Source organism: Sus scrofa, chromosome X (assembly GCF_054392235.1).
Source record: "Sus scrofa isolate SSC_HxYL_T2T_F1_AM1 chromosome X, Sscrofa_HxYL_maternal_Yorkshire_Landrace_v2.0, whole genome shotgun sequence".
In the NCBI taxonomy this organism is placed as follows: domain Eukaryota; kingdom Metazoa; phylum Chordata; class Mammalia; order Artiodactyla; family Suidae; genus Sus; species Sus scrofa.
This window is the reverse complement of record NC_139401.1, coordinates 21,534,310-21,552,512: the sequence shown is the minus strand read 5'-3', so window position 1 is coordinate 21,552,512 and position 18,203 is coordinate 21,534,310. Positions and strand designations below refer to the sequence as shown.

The 18,203-nt window shown below is 45.1% G+C and overlaps 1 protein-coding gene across 1 annotated transcript in view; it reads left to right on the top strand.

Moving 5' to 3' along the window:
- The window catches only part of SMPX (small muscle protein X-linked), a 49,717-nt gene that overhangs the window by 30,139 nt on the left and 1,375 nt on the right, over nt 1–18,203 (top strand).

Genomic DNA, 18,203 nt, shown 5'->3' with positions numbered 1-18,203 from the left:
CAACTTCTCCAAATATCTTCTCTGTGGTCTGCTGGAAAATTTTTGTCCTCAATTTTGAAATGTTCCCTGCTTTGACCCAATTACAGAAGCTCTATTTACTTTCTTTGAAGGAAATTTTTTATGCTGAGATTTTTTCACTCTCTAGTGAAGCCACATTTCTTTTGATTTGTGATGTTCTTTTTTCCCCTCCTGCTCCCCACTTGGTTACGATAAAGATGAGTTTTGCAGTGGTTCTGAACTGCATCAAGGTTTTATTCATTTGTTAACCTGCCTGGCAAAGCTATTATTCTAGGCCCTGGTTATAGCCTGTGTGGGAGTAAAGTACTCTTGAGGGTGAACATGAGGAGCCTTTGAGCCGATTCTGGCAGTTGCTTTAAGAGCCTCTCTACAGCAAACACACAGAAGCGACCTGGATGGTTTCTATTAAAACAGATGTCTGGAGGGCCTAGTGTGTGAATTCTCTGGAGGAATTTGGAATTGGTGGGAGTAGATCTGAGCCCAGAGAAGCCCATCTGCTCTGGACAGCTCGCTAAAAGGAAGAGGTGACTCAGGACCCAATTTTTAGAACCTTGTACTCCCACATGTAGATTTCTACGGGCTAAAGGACAGTTACCACTGGCACTTGCCCTGCTTCCCAAGCAATGGAACTCATTTCCCCCATCCCAGTGGTTCTGGGGGCAGAGGGCAATGTCTGGAGACAGTTTGAGTTGTCACAGCTTGGGGGCGGTATGGGTAGCTATTGTCATCCAGTGGGGAGTTTCCAAGGATGCTGGTAAATGTCCCACGAGAGCCAGGACTGCACCCGCCTCTCCAAAGCAAGGAATTATCCAGCCCTCAATGTTAGTTGTGCTAAGAGTAAGTAACCTTGATTGATCTACTTGAAAGTTTGGTGTCAGGACCAATTTGCAAGCGTTCCTTTCCAAGCAATCACAGCATTGCATTTTACAGAAATGAAAACATTAATAAAAAGAAAGGTAATTGCCCAATATTTATAGTCTCTTCACATTAATCAGAGACTCCGTAATCAAGCACTCTTAAACATGATTCTATTGTCAAACTGGTAAACTAAATAGGTATATGGTATATATGGAATTGTGGTATAAGGCCTTAAACATGACACTTTTTGGTAGGTTATTTTCTCATCTCAAATGTATCAGAAAGCAGTAGGTTATCTCAGCAGCTCATCAAGTCTTTTAAAATATGAATGTTATGCATTAGTAATCATCAGCACCAATATCAATGTCATCATTTTTATTGTCATTGTTAGCGGTTATTATAAGCTCGTGATAATGCCTGACACTGTGCCCCTCGCTTCACTTCCATCACTTCACTTACTCCTCATGCATGGAATATATACTGGTTGCCTATTTCATTTATGGGGGAAAGAAGGCTGCGAGAGTTTGTGTAACTTGACCAAAGTCATCCAGCTTGTAAGTCACAGAGGGAAGATGCCAATGTCATCTGTCATACTCCACAGCCAGCCCTTTTAATCACCATCACTGACTGCATTCTTTAAAAATGTTCTTTTAGTTGTGGTCTTCTGGGCTTTGCCAATATTTCACTGTGCTAGGTCACAGTAAGACAAGCAAAGGCTTAAAGAGGCTGCAGAAACTGTCATCTCCACAAAAAAGTGACACCACAACCTGTTGGTTTCTTTTTTCTTTCATTCATTCATGCATTCATCCATTCAGTCATTCGACCAGCATCTATCAAGCATAAAGCATGCACCAGGAGCCAAGGGTATCCGCTTTGAGGGTTCAAATACATATCAAGGCGTCTACCCAGGGTCAGGTGAATGGGAAAAACACTGCCTAGAAGCCCTAATAATTTGCTTTAAGGGTCTCGAAAAAAGGAAGGGTTAATTAACCTCCATCAAGAGAGAAAGCCTGAGAGAGAGCAGGACTGAGAGAAAGGCAAAGGAAGTGAAGGAAAGGAGGAAAAGGCGGGGAGGAGGAAGGAGAAGGGACAGAACAGTAGCCACCCCGCCTGATCCTGGCACGGTGGAGCCCTGGCCGGGTGCTGACAAAACCGCAGCAGAGGAAGGCCAGGCCTCTGCAGAGCCCGCCTCTGCTCTGGGGATGAGCTAGGGCTTGGCAGGCCTCACTGTGTCATCAAGAGGCAGCCGTCTCCTACCCAGGAAGCCTTTTCTCTCATTCCTTCTCACGCTGTGTGCAGCCCACGCAGAAACTGGGGAAGTGAATTCCAGGCTGTCTAATCGGGCTTGGCTGCATCGTGACAAAGCTGCTAGTTTTAACTCCCCCCCACACGTTGTGGCATTTGAGAAGGAGCAGGAATCACGAGGAGCAAATCAAGACTTGCACATTTAACTTGTACTCCCTCACCACTGCTCCCTGCCCGCGAACTGATCATTCCCCAGCCTCCGGTTTAAGGTCAGTCAACCAACTTCTCACTGAGGGACATTTCTGTTAAGCAGCAGACAGATAGGAGTTGCTTTGGTCCAGGCAGGTGGCACGAAGGCTGCTCAGAACAATTCATCTTGACTGCTGGAAAAACAGCACTAAGCAAGCATGTCCTACTGCCCGGAAGACACTGGATGCCTTCTCGAAAGGACAGTGGCTCTTCCTTCCACCCTAGAAAACACGCCCTGATGTGTCACAGGCACAGCCAATTCCTTAACACATAATACACATTTTCCTGACTCTCTCTTGCCTGAGCCCCACTCTTGGATACAAAGGACAGGAATCATGGCTGCCCTTTGGTTCCACAGGCAACAATGCCTGAAAACTCTCCAAATGGGGTTATTAAATTCTGAGTGTTCAAACAGCCATTTATTCAGACTCGATTAATTTTCAGTTCCTGATCCTTTTGTACATGGGCTACCTGGAATTTACTTTGGCTGAAGTAACCTTTTTCTTCGGAAGCAAGGTAACATCATGAGCTGTATTTGAGTGGCAAGAATTAAAGTACTGGAATGAATTCACTCCTGGAATAAGTGAACATCTGTGCACCTACTACATGCCAGGCACAACCACATCCGTGGTAGCTGATATAAGACAATGTCCCTGGAGGGACTCACAGTTTAGGTGGGAGTGAATGTGAGGGGATGTTAGCACGTAATGGCTGGAGCGGGAAGGAAAAAACAAGACTTGGTCTTTAAAGACAAGTGACAAAGATTCTAGACAGGATGTTGGAAAATAGACCTTCTACTGGGAGAAGGTTGAAGAGCATACACGTTAGGGGTGAAGAAGGCATAGGTTCATAGACTGGCTTTACTATTCTCTTGGTCAGTGATCTGGATCATCACTGTTTTTCTGAAAAGTGAGAAAAGTACCTATCTCGTGGGGTGATTTTGCCCCCCGCCATAAAGGACGTTTAGCAACGACTGGAGACAATTTTTGTTGTCACAACTAAGGGTGGGTACTATTGACAACTAGTGGGCAGAGGCCAGGGATGCCACGAACATTCTACAATGTGCAGGACTGTCCCCCTCCCCGCAAGAAATGTAAATAGCATCGAGGTTGAGAAACTCCAAATTACGTACATAATGTGTACAAAGGCCCCAGTAGAGCAGTAGCTACTGTTATTACTAACGATAGCCTGTTACCATGGGAAGGAACTTAAGACACTGAGCACTGGACGTGCTGGACAGAGTGGGACACACTTGCGCTCCACTTCTGGCTAGGTCATGTAGTAAGTCTGTGACCTTGGGCATGTTCCTGACCATTCTGAGCCACGTCTATAAATAGGAATGATAATTCCGACCTTGAGAGGCAACCGTAAAGACAGTGAGTTGGCTCTGATGGGGCACCTGGCGCAAACTGGCATCCAGAAAGTGTTTCTTCCCTGTGTGGTCCTCACAAACTTGCCCATGCCCTCTGCTCTCTGCCCCTTTCTTTCTTCCAAGGGCAAGGGTTGGTTGGTTGGATTTTAAATGAAATAGTCTCTGAAAAGTAGCTCTATTTTCCCAGCGAATATTAAAAAGCCCACTGAAAAGGAAAACCCATTCATTGTGACTAATCTGAGCTCACGGAGGCCCTTGTAAGCACCTGGGAGAACCTCTGTCTTCAGTCACCTCCCACCTTGAAGGATTTGAGCAGGAACCAGTTCCTGAGGTGATTTCCAACCTGCAAGTACCCTCTTCTTCCTGGAGGAGGCGCTGCAGTCCCATTTTTCACAACCTGCGGCAGTGCCTGTTGCCAAAGCCCTTGTCTGGAGACAGCAGAATCACAAACAATTCGCTTGAGCACTTTCATTTGATTTTGGAGACTTCAATGCGTTTCCACCTCCTCCTGGCCACTTTTAACTACCGAATATGTCTGGTTTGTAATTTCTGATTTTGCTTTGAAGAAAATCAGTTTTAGAAATATTTAGAGAGTCAAGCTGTGATTCTCTTACTATAAAGGAAAAGTGCAACAATGCATTTCAGACACCATTGTATTGAGCATTCTGGATGGGCTTGATGGCCAAAAAGAGAGGCATCTCAGCTTTTAGGTAGTCCCTTGTACACAGTTTGTGTACTATTGAAGTCTGGTTCAGAAACTCAAACAAGATCCCATGTTGATCTAAACATCTGGAAATGCCCTTGTGTTCCCTTTATGACATCCTGTCCTGGCTTCTGCCCCATTCCCATCCAATTTCCACTTCTTGGTACTCTCTAGGAATGTTTTCTCCCTCTTTCTGATGTTACTTAATTTGATATTTAAGTCATGTCTGCTTTGCAGTAAGAGTGAAACAGGTAGGCAGTCAGTAATAAATACAGGTGCCACATAACATGGCAGCTTGGAGACTCAGTGAAATGGCCACTTCAGGGGGCATCATGAACCAGGCAATGAGGAAGGCTTACTTGGAGTTTTGTGGCAAAAACTAAATCCCATCTTTTAGCTAGAAGCTGCTTGTAGTAATAATATTAACAAGCCCTTGCACTTGGTTTGAAAGATCCCAAAGTCCTTGTGTGTTCATTCTCTTTCAAGGCTCACAAGAGTTCCAGGTAGGGCAGGAATTGAATTATTTGCACTTCATTCTTATGTGACTTCCACCTTCACCCAGGGTGGAAGATTGTGGGGTGTAGCATCGTGTCCCTCAAGAGAAAGTTCATTTTAAGACTAATTATTAATTAAGTCCAGTTAAGTCTAGCTATAGAAAATGAGTGTGATCCCTTTTAATCAGAAAAGCAGGTTCACCATGGAGTCCGTAACGGGTGCCAAGGAGGGGTTAAACAGGGCAGATAATGGCTCTGCTTATACCCAGAGGGACTTTTCTTAATGGCACAGAAAGAAAGCTAGGATTAAACTACCCATTTGTATCTACAGATATATTTAAAAGGAAAGGTATTCTTTCAATTTCCATTTCTATTTGTTATTTTCTTGCTGTTTAATTTTTAAAAATCATACTATATCACTTATATATTTACAATGTACATACATGCACATACATACATATTTGATCCTGGAATTGGAAAATTAGATTGAAATGTCTTAATTTCAGAAAGACCAGGTGGCGGGAGTTCCCATTGTGGCTGAGCAATAACATACTTGACTAGTATCCATAAAGAGTTTGATCCCTGGCCTCGCTCAGTGGGTTAAGGATCCGGCGTTGCCATGAACTGTGGTGTAGGTCACAGACATGGCTCATATCTGGAGTTGCTGTGGCTGTGGTGTAGGCCAGCAGCTATAGCTCCTATTCGATTCCTAGCCTGGGTGCTTCCATATGCTGCACCTGCAGCCCTAAAAAGACCAAAAGAAAAAAAAAAAAAGAAAGAAAAAAGAAAATCAAAAGAAAAAAAAAAAGACAGAAAGAAAAGAAAAACAAAGACCAACCAGGTGGCAAACAAATCCACCTGAGAAAAACTTCACCTTAAGATACCCTCAAATCCTCACCCTAAAGGCCAACTCTTCTGGAAAGCTCTCCATTGTCAGCAACAGCCAAGAAATGGCATCCCAGATTCCCTGCAGAATTATATATGAAATTTACTGCTGGTTATCTGTCAGGGGAGAGGGAGCCTGGGAGTCATTCTGAGCCAAATCCAATCCAGTTATGGGCCAATTATAGACCTGCTTCCACTGCCAGGAGCAGTCTACACCACCAACTGAGCTGGTCTCAGAGTCCCTGGCTGGCAAGGAATCCCAGTGCATGGCAAGAGCTTGTGGCCCAGAGAAGACAAAACAGCTGATAATGGTCAGAGACCAGACCAGATGGTAAATGCAATTGCATTGGAATGACCCCTGATCCTCCCTATCGCCTCACTGCTATCCCTTCATAATGGACTCCAGACTCTCCTTTCTCCTGGGTGGCACCCTTTCTCACTAGGTGATCCAATGATGAAATGCTGAGAGGTGATGGCAGGGATCTGCTGCTGTACGTGGGGTCGAGCTGCTGCGATCCTGCAGTCTTGGCCCTGGTGCTAACCAGGAGCACAGTGCCTGGGTACCCACATCATCGCTGATAACTGCACTGAACATGTAGGACCTAAAATGCCCACAAATTTGAGTTAAAAAGTTGTATTATATAAAAATAAAGCTCTCTTTATTAAAAATCCAAACAATTTTGCAAATTTTGGCTGGCACTTCCAACTGACTGAGATCATTTCAGGTCTGCATTCTAGCATCCAATAGTGTAGTTATTTCTCCAGGCTGGCTTTGCATGTCTGATCTGCCAATTTGAGAAACAAGCTTGTCCCTATATTTAACTGAGCTCTTGAGGAGAGCGGGGACAAGGTAGCACCAAGGACAGCATCCTGTGGGCTGTGGCCATGGAAACTCTTCAGATTGGCCTAGAGCAGTGGTTCTCAAACTTTCTTGTCCATGGGCATCATCTGGAGGGCTCCCTGAAACTTAGATTGCTGGGCCCCACCCCTGAGTTTCTAATTCGGTAGATCAGAAGTGGGCTCAAGAAGTTGCATTTCTGACACATTACCATGGGCTGCTGCTGCTGGTTTGGGGATCATACTTTGAGAACCACTGACCTAGCGCCATCAATCTAAATTGTTTGGATCTAGAGCTCCCACTGTGGCTCAGCGGTAATGAACCCAAGTGGTATCTGTGAGGACACAGGCTCGATCCCTGGCCTTTCTTAGTGGGTTAAGGATCTGGCATTGCCACGAGCTGTGGTGTAGGTTGCAGATGCGGCTCGGATCTGGCATTGCTGTGGCTGTGGTGTAGGCTGGCAGCTATAGCTCCGATTCGACCCCTAGCCTGGGAACTTCCATGTGCTGTTGGTGTGGCCCTAAAACACAAAAATAATAATAATAACAAATTGTCTAGGTCTGGACATTCCAAATCCCCTAACTATCCCATCACCTACTCCATAGTTTTATAGCTAGTACCCGAAGATAGAGTGAGCAACTTGGCCAAATTTCCTTGCTGAAATTCAGATAGACAATGTATCAATGAAGCAGCCATCATGACTGCTTATAATAGTGCTTCCAAGGGTCAGGCAGTGTTCTAAGCATTTTACCTTCTAATTCTTAAATAAGTCAGTATATTTAAGACCTATATTTTACAGGTGAGAAAACTGAGGCACAGAGAAGTTACATGAATTCCCCAAGGTGGCACAACTAGACAGTGGGGCAGCCAGAATTCAAATCCAGGCTGTCTGGTTCTTAACCATTGGTTCAGGCTGATTCTCCATGTGGCAGACAGAGTAATCCATGGGGGTGAAGTGTGCTGTGTAAATTATCTGGGATAATTGTAATGTAATGCATGAGGAATTCTGCCTTCAATTTACCTACCAACCACTTAACCTCACTGATACAGCATTAATTTCGGTAACTATTAAGTTCTAACACTGCTACATTCCAAGGGGATAGCAAACCAGGGTCCAAGGGCCAAACACAGCCCACCTCTTGGTTTTATTTTTAAACTTTCTATTTTGAGATAATTTTATCTTTTTTTTTTTTTTGTCTTTTTAGGGCCGCACCCGCAGCATATGGAGGTTCCCAGGCTAGGGGTCCAATCAGAGCTACAGCTGCTGGCCTGTGCAACAGCCGCAGCAATGTAAATCTGAGCCGTGTCTGCGACCTACACCACAGCTCACGGCAACATTGGATCCTTAACCCAATGAGCGAGGCCAGGGATCGAACCCACAACCTCATGGATACTAATCAGATTTGTTTCTGCTGAGCAACAAACGGGAACTCCATTGATTTTATTTTTACACTTTTTGAGCTAATTTTAGATTCACATGCAGTTGTAAGAAATAATACAGAGATCTCAGGGTGCAATGATGGGGAAAAGAGAAGAGGAATCATTTTTCCGATCTCTCTAGAAATATTTCTAAGGAAGGCCTTACCAAGTTTCAAATATATGCAAAGACCAAAAAGCCAGGTTTGATCATCTTCATTCAAGCACCCTGTTATGGATGTCCAGGTAGTGGAAATAAAACACAAAAGACGTTCTAAATTTGAACACCTTTCAAGTCCAATATGAGACAAGACCAGGATTCGAGCTACTTGGCTGACTGATGGGCAGTTGTAGCGCTTTTCTCAAATATTATCATATAAGAACTGAAGCCAGTTTCTGAACAACTAAATTGTCCAGCTTTGGGCTTTGGGTGAGAATCACTTTTTATTCTAGTTATCTTAGTCCTAGAGTCAGGCAGTGGCAAATTGCCAGATACAGTTAGACCCCGTCCTCAGAGCAGACTGCACACTAAGATCACTCGGACTTGCCTGAACCCCCGCCTCCCCCTCATCAGTAATTCTTTGAGGGAGGGGCATGTTGCACAAGACCCCCAGCTGAGCCTAATGTGCTGCTTGGGTCAGAAGGACTGAGTTACAGGATGTTTCTCAGATCCTCCATGTACAAACCAAACTAAAATCTTTCTCATATGGAAAAGCATTTCTTTGGTTGAATGTCTAGGCTGCTGGGATAAAAGTCTTTAAACTGTGGAAAAAGTCCACACATTCTTGGAAACCCATGCAGCATACGTGTACACTTATTCACTGGGTGATCCAGAGGAGAGTCAAAGCCTCTGTTTGGGCTAGGACATGGGAGAAGAGATACTAAATTATCCAGACTGGCCCATGAGTCCAGAACAATAGCCATATTGGGCTTAGAAGAGGCTAATGAGATGCTGGTCCACATTAGTGAGCGTGCTGTGCCTTGTTAGTGTTGTGATGCATGTCTCTCTCGAGATACCTAGAGTCATATTCTCACAGGCCAGGGCACCATCAATGTCACTTAGTCTAACCAAGACCCAGCTCAATGCAGAGGTCCTCTCTCTACCCCCTGCTTTCCAGATATGTTCCCCACCCTGGAGAGTCATTGGGGTTTAACTATGAACTCAGCAACTTTTAACCCCTATCTCAATTCATCTCACACTAAAAAAAAAAAAAACCACAAAACTGCTAGGAGTGCTTATTCCTCCAGTAATGCCAGGTGCACCCTTTGGAGTGACTCATTAAGAGCAGATCCTGGGTAAGCCCTCATTCCATTGGCATTTCTTCTAACAAGTTCAGTGTCTGGGTGTAAACATAATATAAGTGGGATATGTTTTTGGTAGGATGTGCTAAGGATGAATTGCTGGGTGCTGAACTACTGCACTGTAAGCTTTGCTTCAAGGTCAGCCAGCTGTGTTGGCATGTTTCCACAAAGTCGAATCCATGAGTTCTCAAGATGCCAGGTCTCTAGAGACTCGCTACTTATCTTTTTAGAAATGTCCAAAGCAATATGATCCCACCCTGCAAGTAGGATTTGGTTTTTGACCTAAAAGAAATGCCAACTTTTTGTGATTCCCATTAATAACACCTACTCATTGACACATAACATTTAAGAGCTAGATTTGACCTAAGGCAACTATATTAGTTATAAATTTCTGTATAACAAGTTACCCCCAACCTAGCAGCTTAAGACAGTATTATTTCAGAATTTCTATGGGTGAGGAATTCAGAAGAGGCTGAGCTAGGTGGTTCTGGCTGGCATCCTTCACAACGGTACAGGCAAGATGTTGGCTGGCAGGGCAGTCATTCAAACCCTTGACTAAGACCAGAAGGTCCACTTTCAAGATGGTGCACTCATGCTGCTGGCTGATTGGTGATGCCTGTTATCAGGAGGCCTGGGTGCCACTGGGCTGCTTGAGTGCCCTCACAACATGGCAGTTGGCTTTTCCCCAGAGCCAGTGATTCAAAAGAAAGCAAAGCAGAAGCCACAGTGGCTTTTAGGACCCAGTCTTAGAAGTCACACTCTGTCATTTCTGTAATACGCTATTGATTAACACCAGTCAGCCTTACTCAGTGTCGGAGAAATCCACACAAAGGGTATGAATATCAGGAGGTAGGACTCACTGGGGGCCATACGAAAGGTTGCCTACCACAACGAGCTAACCCTCTTTTTACCTATTTATTTATCTATCTATTTATTTATTTATTTAGCAGATGAGAAAACTGAGGTCTGGAGAAGTGAGGTTTTGCCCAAAGTCACACAGCCTTAACATTTCACTATCTGCTTTCTTTTCAACCCTACTGATCCTCACCACCCACAATTTCTTGTATTTATTAAAAACACCAAATGTTGTTTATCTTTGGAGAGATTAGAAAGATTACTTCCAAATGTGAAGCCAGTTTCCCTGATGTTTTTAACAGCAGAAGCTTTTATCAACCAGACGACATAGAAGCAAAGTGCAAATTCTGAGCACTTGGGAAAGGTTTTTCTTCATTACCTTGAGTCATTAGGGAGGAGGTGCTTCAGAAGGAGCGAGAAGAGAGCGGTACCTCTTAGGGAGGGCAAATCTAGAAGTAACCTGAACATTCCTGGTTGGAGGGATCAATCTCAGCTTTTTATGCACTAGTCCTTCTCCTTGGCTTGTGCGCATATCGTGAGAGGTTTCCTGTTCTCGCTCGAATTCTGAAGGTCAACACAAAATTGAGAAAGCAGGAGAGAGCAACACCAAAAATCAAACCCCAGAAAGGGCCACCCTCCTTAGGAGTTGGTGTTTCATTAACCCCAGTGAAAGACAATCATCAGCTGCAGGGGCCCCCTAGGAGAAGCATAGAATTGTTTTTCTGTAAAAACTTATGTGTCCAGAAACACACAAACATATTTTTAAGCCTAAAACTCCAAACCGTGATAAATACTATCACTTCTTTCCAGGATCCTCTTTGAAACAGCCATCTTCTAAGAGGGACAACAGCAAGAAAGAAACCTCTGATATATAGTCTCCACCCCCTTTTCCAACAGTTTAAAAACAACAAGGCCGGTCATCTCTGCTCAATGTAACTAGTCAGGAGACAGGATGACTCTCTCCTTGCCCGACCTATTTTGTCTAATGGGGCCCACTTCTTTGCCCTCTGACAAGCCACCTTCTCTCCTGAGTTCCATTTATAGCAGGGCTTTATTAAAGGTTAAATCATTAGGAATGGGTCTACCTCCCTCCCAAGGCTTCTTTCCCCTGTTCAATAAATGAAGCCATGGGATGGGAGAGGCTGTCCATTTTTGCTTTACTTAAGCTCAGATTCTTCCTTGCCCACAAAATACGTGCATTGACAGGTGAGAGTCTGCCCAGCAGTCTGTGGTCACGTGTGGTTTGTCTCATATTTAGTTCTCCAAGTAGTTCTTGGGAGGCTCTAGGGAATTTTCTCAAGCCCCAGCTGAAAGCCTGAGACTAGGGGCCGAGAGGCTTTGGGGAGGAGCCCCCAGGCCTTAACTGCTGGTAAAAGGCTGTCTTTCTCAATCCTTGGGCAAGAGCCCTCTCTTCACCTTAAAAGAAGGCTTGCAAGCTCCCTCCATCCACCATGCTTGTTGTTGATACAAAGGTGACCTCACTGAACAGCTGGAGCATTGATGGTCTACAGCTGTCAAAGTGACCCATGCCCTTCACTCCTAAAAGCCCTTTCTCTCTTGTTTTTTGTTGACAGAACTCTGAGACAAAAAAAAAAAATTCTGTCTTTTTAGGGCCACACCCAAGGCATATGGAGGTTCCTAGGCTAGGGGTTGAATTGGAGCTATAGCTGCCGGCCTATACCACAGCCACAGTAATGTGGATTTGAGCCGCGTCTGCAACCTACACCACAGCTCATGGCAACACCAGATTCTTAACCCACTGAGCGAGGCTAGGGATCGAACCTGCATGCTTGTGGATGCTAGTTGGGTTTGTTATTACTGAGTCATGACAAGAACTCCAAGATTTTCTTAAAAATTAAGAAAAGTTCCACATGCTGAGGGTGCGGCCCTAAAACGCAAAAAAAAAAAAAAAAAAAAAAAAAAAAAGTAAAAACACAAAAGTGATCATGTCACTGCCCTGTGAACAGGCTTCAATGGCTCCCCGTTACCCTCAGGGGCCTGTGCTAACTGCTTCAGACTCACCACGTCTCCCAACTGGCATTTCGGACTCCCCAGAACATCCTTGCTTCGGCCCAGTTCAGGGAGGTGCCATGCTGACTCTAGGCCTTTACACACGCTCCGGATGTTATTTTCCAGTCTCTCTCTTCTTCCTTACCTATGAGCAGGCTGACTTCTACCCATCACTCAGGTCTCATTTTATTTAATTTTTTTGCTTTTTAGGGCTGCACCTGTGGCATATGGAAGTTCCCAGGCTAGCGATCACATCGGAACTGCAGCTGCCGGCCTACACCACAGCCACAGCGATGCAGGATCTGAGATATGTCTGTGACCTACACTGCAGATCATGGCGATGCTGCATTTTACTCTGTAAAAATATTAAAAAAAGATATTCTACTCAATTCTGAGAAGGCAAAGAATGTTTTTAAAAATAAAATTTGGTGCTCATTAGAGCTACCACAAGAACATTAGGTCAAATTATTTTTATACCACGGATACATTTATTTTTTCTTTTTTTTTGTCTTTTTAGGGCCATGCCTGCTGCATATGGAGGTTCCCAGGCTAGGAGTCGAATTGGAGCTACAGCTGCCAGCCTACACCACAGCCACAGCAATGCCAGATCCAGATCCGAGCCGCGTCTATGACCTACACCGCAACTCACAGCAACACCAGATACTTAACCCACTGAGCGAGGCCAGGGATCAAACATGCAACCTCATGGTTACTAATGGATTCATTTCCGCTGAGCCACAATGGGAACTCCTACCACAGATACATTTCTGTGTATCAGTTGTTCATGCAAGGGAGCCTCTAATACTGTCAACATGTACAGATTTATTGTAGGGGCGAAGAACTCCAGATAGGCTTTTAATCCTGGACCAGCCACTAACTAGCTGGGGGACCTTGTACAAATGATCCAACCCCTCTGGATTTTAATCTCCTAGTTTCTAAAATAAGGAGCAATAAGAAAACTCAAGTTCCACTCATCTTTGAAAATAGCTTTACTATTTTAGAAGATTAAAAAGCTTTATAGCCACTATGGAGAGTTTGGAGATACCTTAGAAATCTATACATAGAACTTCCACATGACCCCTCAATCCCACTCTTGGGCATATATCCGGACAAAACTCTACTTAAAAGAGACACACGCACCCGCATGTTCATTGCAGCACTATTCACAATAGCCAGGACATGGAAACAACCCAAATGTCCATCCACAGATGGATTCGGAAGATGTGGTATATATACACAATGGAATACTACTCAGCCATAAAAAAGAATGACATAATGCCATTTGCAGCAACATGGATAGATCTAGAGAATCTCATACTGAGTGAAATGAGCCAAAAAGACAAAGACAAATACTATATGATATCACTTATAACTGGAATCTAATATCCAGCACAAATGAACATTTCCTCAGAAAAGAAAATCATGGACTTGGAGAAAAGACTTGGGGCTGCCTGATGGGAGTGGGAGGGATCAGGAGCTTGGGATTATCAGACACAACTTAAAATAGATTTACAAGGAGGTCCTGCTGAGTAGCATTGAGAACTTTGTCTAGATACTCATGTTGCAACATAACAAAGGGTGGGGAAAAAATATAATTGTAATGTATACATGTAAGGATAACTTGATCCCCTTGCTGTACAGTAAGAAAAAAAAAAGCTTTATAGTTAAATCTTTGCCTGATGGTGCATCAGTGACCATGTTTTTAATTTGAATACTGAGACTTTGGGCCACTTATTACCATCGTTCCTGGAAAAACAAACAAACAAACAAACAAACAAAACAGTCAATCAGCTCTAAAGGGATCTCCCTGACAGGGAGGTTCCCAGGCTAGGGGTCCAATTGGAGCTACAGCTGCCGGCCTATGCCACAGCCACAGCAATGCAGGATCCAAGCCTTGTCTGTGACCTATACCACAGCTCACGGCAATGCCAGATCCATAACCGACTGAGCAAGGCCAGGGATCGAACTGGCATCTTCATGGATACTAGTTGGATTCATGTCCGCTGAGCCAGGATGGGAACTCTGATACTGGGTATTTCTGACGGAAGTCCCATTGTCCCCAGGTCTCAAATGCTCAGGCCTACACAACATAGAAGGAATTTTCCATCTTTGAAAACTTAAGACAGCAGTGTGCTTGACTTGTCCATTAATTTGTACCTCTGTGCTTTATTGAGCTCTGCTTTACTAGGAAACCTCAGGTCAGTGTTTCTCCAGTAAAATCTGTGGCTTCTTTAGAAACAGGGAGGTCTGTGCTCTGATGGATGAAGAAACTGACCTCAAAACCAGGACCCAACAACAGTGACTTCTGGTTATTATGTCCCTTATTTCACCAAGAACTCCCCAAATAAATTCAGTATTGTCTCATCGGCCAGCCCCTGGCTTGATTTCCATGCAGCACACTCTCAATACAATAGGATTTAAAAACCCCTTTCGAACTTATTTTTAATGAATTTGACCTGTAACATGCAACTGGCCTTTTCCTTAAGGTCACTCAAATTCTCCACATCCAGCACGCAACACTGCTCGACTTTGAGTTTTAGGTGCAGAAATTTACCCAAAAAAGTCCTGTTCTTTGAGTCTTTCTCAGCTTCCTCGCTTTTACTAGTTATTGATACAAACATTTCTGTTTTTACATTAGCCACCAAAGGCTTCATGATGCACAAAAGCCAAATAGGGTGGATATTTCACGGTTCAAGAAAACTTTGTAAGTTTTTACTTAGAGTTTTCTTTATTTGACTTTATGAGTGGCTGGTGGGGACAAAATCAAGAGTTCTGGGTTTGGAGTTCCCTGGGTGCCGTTTCACGCCGTGTACTTTGTCTCCCTGACCTTGATGTACAGGTGTGGCAAGAGTGTCTTTTTCAACCCTGGAGGACTCCACAAATGGCCTAACAAACTCCAAAGCTTTAACCAGTTTTCTCTGGGTCTCTGGTTGGCCATTGCGTATAGAACCGGATGCATCACGAGGCACAGCCTTTCTCGCCACTACTTTTGAGTGTCACTGTGTTTATGGCTCTATGATTTAGCACCGCGTAGGAGGAAGTAATCTTTGCACCGCCCCCGAGTGTCTGGTAAAAGGACCAAAGGCAGAGCAGTGTTGAGTGGACTCCATTTCCTAAATGATATATGTGGGGCCGCGGCAACTATGAGTAACACAGCTATAAATGGGCCATGGCAAGGCGTAAACATCACATGCTCTTCAGCCTGGACTTAAGAGTGACACAAGGGAGATATGTGGCGTATCACCCTTGCTCCAGCCAAGGTGTGCCTTTCCCAGTGTCAACTTTTTTGATTTGGGTACAAAAGGTGTGTGGGGCAGCTAGAGAGTGACTTTTCAGCAGGGGGCCTTGCATCCCCCATCGTTCTCACAAATATCCCCAGGTCACAGGAGAATAGCCGACAGCTGTTGTCTAGGCGGCGAAGCAGCGTGGCCCGGGATAGCGCCCAACACACTTGCATTCCAGCACCCCAACAAACAAGTGTGCTTTACAGCATGGGCAATTTTAGCTCTGGATCCCTTCCCATTGTTCCCATTTTAAAATTCGAGCCCTTAACCCAGGTCTCTGAATTCCCGGCTTCCGGTAACATATAGACATTCTGAGAACTTGCTGCGTCCCACCAGCCCAAGGATGAAGAGACTCTCGTCCTCTGGAGGCCTTGCACTCCTGAAAGGACCATGTGTGACCTTGGCCATCAGCGGTGTCTTATTTCCAGAGTTGCTGAGCCCTCTCAGATTCTACTGGAATCCGGGAGGAAGATAGGAAGCTGAGGGAGGGCTGGGGGACCTGCAGAGTGACAATTACAGTGACTCCTGTCTTCCATTTCCTGCCTCCTGCCCTGTGCTTTCTACAAGGAAGACCCAGGTTCCCTTTGTAGCTGAGGGGAGGGAACTGTGGAAAGGCAGTGTTTGCTCCATCCCCAGATGAAGCACAGTCCCCCTGGGGCTAGTATTGCATAAAGAATTGTGTATTTGGTTTTCCTGAATAATAGAGTGATCTCAGCAGCCACAGTGATCTCAGCAAACTCGATCAAGGTTTCCCTGTGTTTCCAAAAACTGTCTTAAAGTCAGAGTGGGCCACAAGCTGAACCCAGTCATGAGGGGCATCTTAGGGCTTTTAAACAGTCACTAGAGGGTTGCTGCAAGTGGCTCATCCTCTCTTGCTCAGTAGAGCTGTAATTCCACCTACTTGAGACAGATGAAGGTGGTCACAGTCCGTATCAGGCCTGTTCTAGAAATGGTTCCCATTTCTGGTTGCAGATGGTGCTTCTTGGTCTGGACATTTCTTGTAAAGAAATCACACCTCACAGAACATGCCTCAGTGACAATTTGCTATGAATCATCACCCCTTTTGGGCTGCTCAGAGAAGCCCAAGGAATGTCTCGGTTTCAAGGGCAGTTTGTGATGAGTCTTTCACTTGCAGAGGGACTGGCCCTATGTCACCCAGCACAGTGACCACAGTAGTAAAATGGTGTGAGCACACGCTGGCCATGGTGAGGCTACGGCTAGGGCCCAGAACAGGTCTGTCAGCACAGTGGGAACCCAGCCCACCTCAACACTGCTGGCTTCCTGCATCTGTGGCCCCTCACTCTCTCCTGCCATCTCACAAGCATGCCAGTGCCAGTTCTTGTCCTGCTCCGGCTACTCCCTCGCTCTGATGTGCCAGTCCCCAGGCTTCCGCTTGTATCAGGTGCCATGATAGGTGGTGGGATGTGAAAATGAACAGGTCATGTTCATAGCCTTCAGAAGGTCACGGGCTCAGAATTCCAATCTTGGCGCCACAGAAACGTATTCGACTAAGAACCATGAGTTACGGGTTTGATGCCTGGCCTCTCTCAGTGGGTTAAGGATTCAGTGTTGCCGTGAGCTGTGGTGTAGGTTGCAGACGCAGCTAGGATCCCACATTGCTGTGGCGAAGGCTGGTGGCTGCAGCTCTGATTGGACCCCTATCTTGGTAACCTCCATATGCCGCAGGAGCGGCCCTAGAAAAGGCAAAAAACTTCCATAGGCCACAGGTGCAGCCCCAAAAAACAAAAAACAAACAAAAAAAAAAAAAGAAAGAAAACAAAGAAAAAAAGAAAGAAGGTCACAGCCTAGAGGCACGCCAGTTATGGGGGGAAGAGATGAAAGCAGAGGGAGGATGCATGGGGGCAACTTATTATAACGCATCCTGAGGGTGAGGTGGGGGTTTCACTTAAAAGCTATCAGCCAAGAGGGAGAGGCATCAAGGCTTGGGTCACGTTACCCCAGCAGTAAGTGTCCAGCACCCTCAGGGCAGGGTGCACAACCGAGGCAGAGATGGTACAATGAGCCCAGGAGACTCTGAAGTTGCTGGTCAGTCAAGTACACTTCGCTTGGGGAATCCTGAGCTGGGAAGGAGGTGGCATTCTGCTTCTTCCTGAACAGCCTGGACTGAACATCGAGTTTCTTAAAAAAAAGATAAATAAATGCTCAAAAAAGATGAGAGCCAGTGCTGACTGACTGCTATTGGTAACGTTTTCAGTTCTGCAGTCATTCACACCTTCCTACCTTCCCCTGCAGTTCTGGAACCATCCAAACCTTCCCTGTTAGTGGGGTGCAAAGAGCCCTAGAGTTAGGACACTGGAGTTCAGATCCCAGCTTTTCTATTTTCCAGCGATGAGACTTCGAGCTACCCACTCTGCTCTTTGAACCTCTGCGTGTTTCAACTCAACAATGAGCTCAATACAGCTTGCATCACAGCAATGCTATATAAATGTTAAACGACACAATAGGCTTTGTAATCTCGAAAGAAATACAGAGGAAAGCAAAGCTTTCTAAGAGACCTCTGCTGCAGACAGCCACAGCTGTGTCCATGGCTGCCCCGAGCTGTGAGAGAGACTGGCAAAGACGGTACTTGGCTCCCAGCCTTTGTAGTAGAAAAAAGCAAGGGAGAAGAGGGTTGTAAATGGACATGGAGAGAGCCAAGCCATAGTGACTGCCA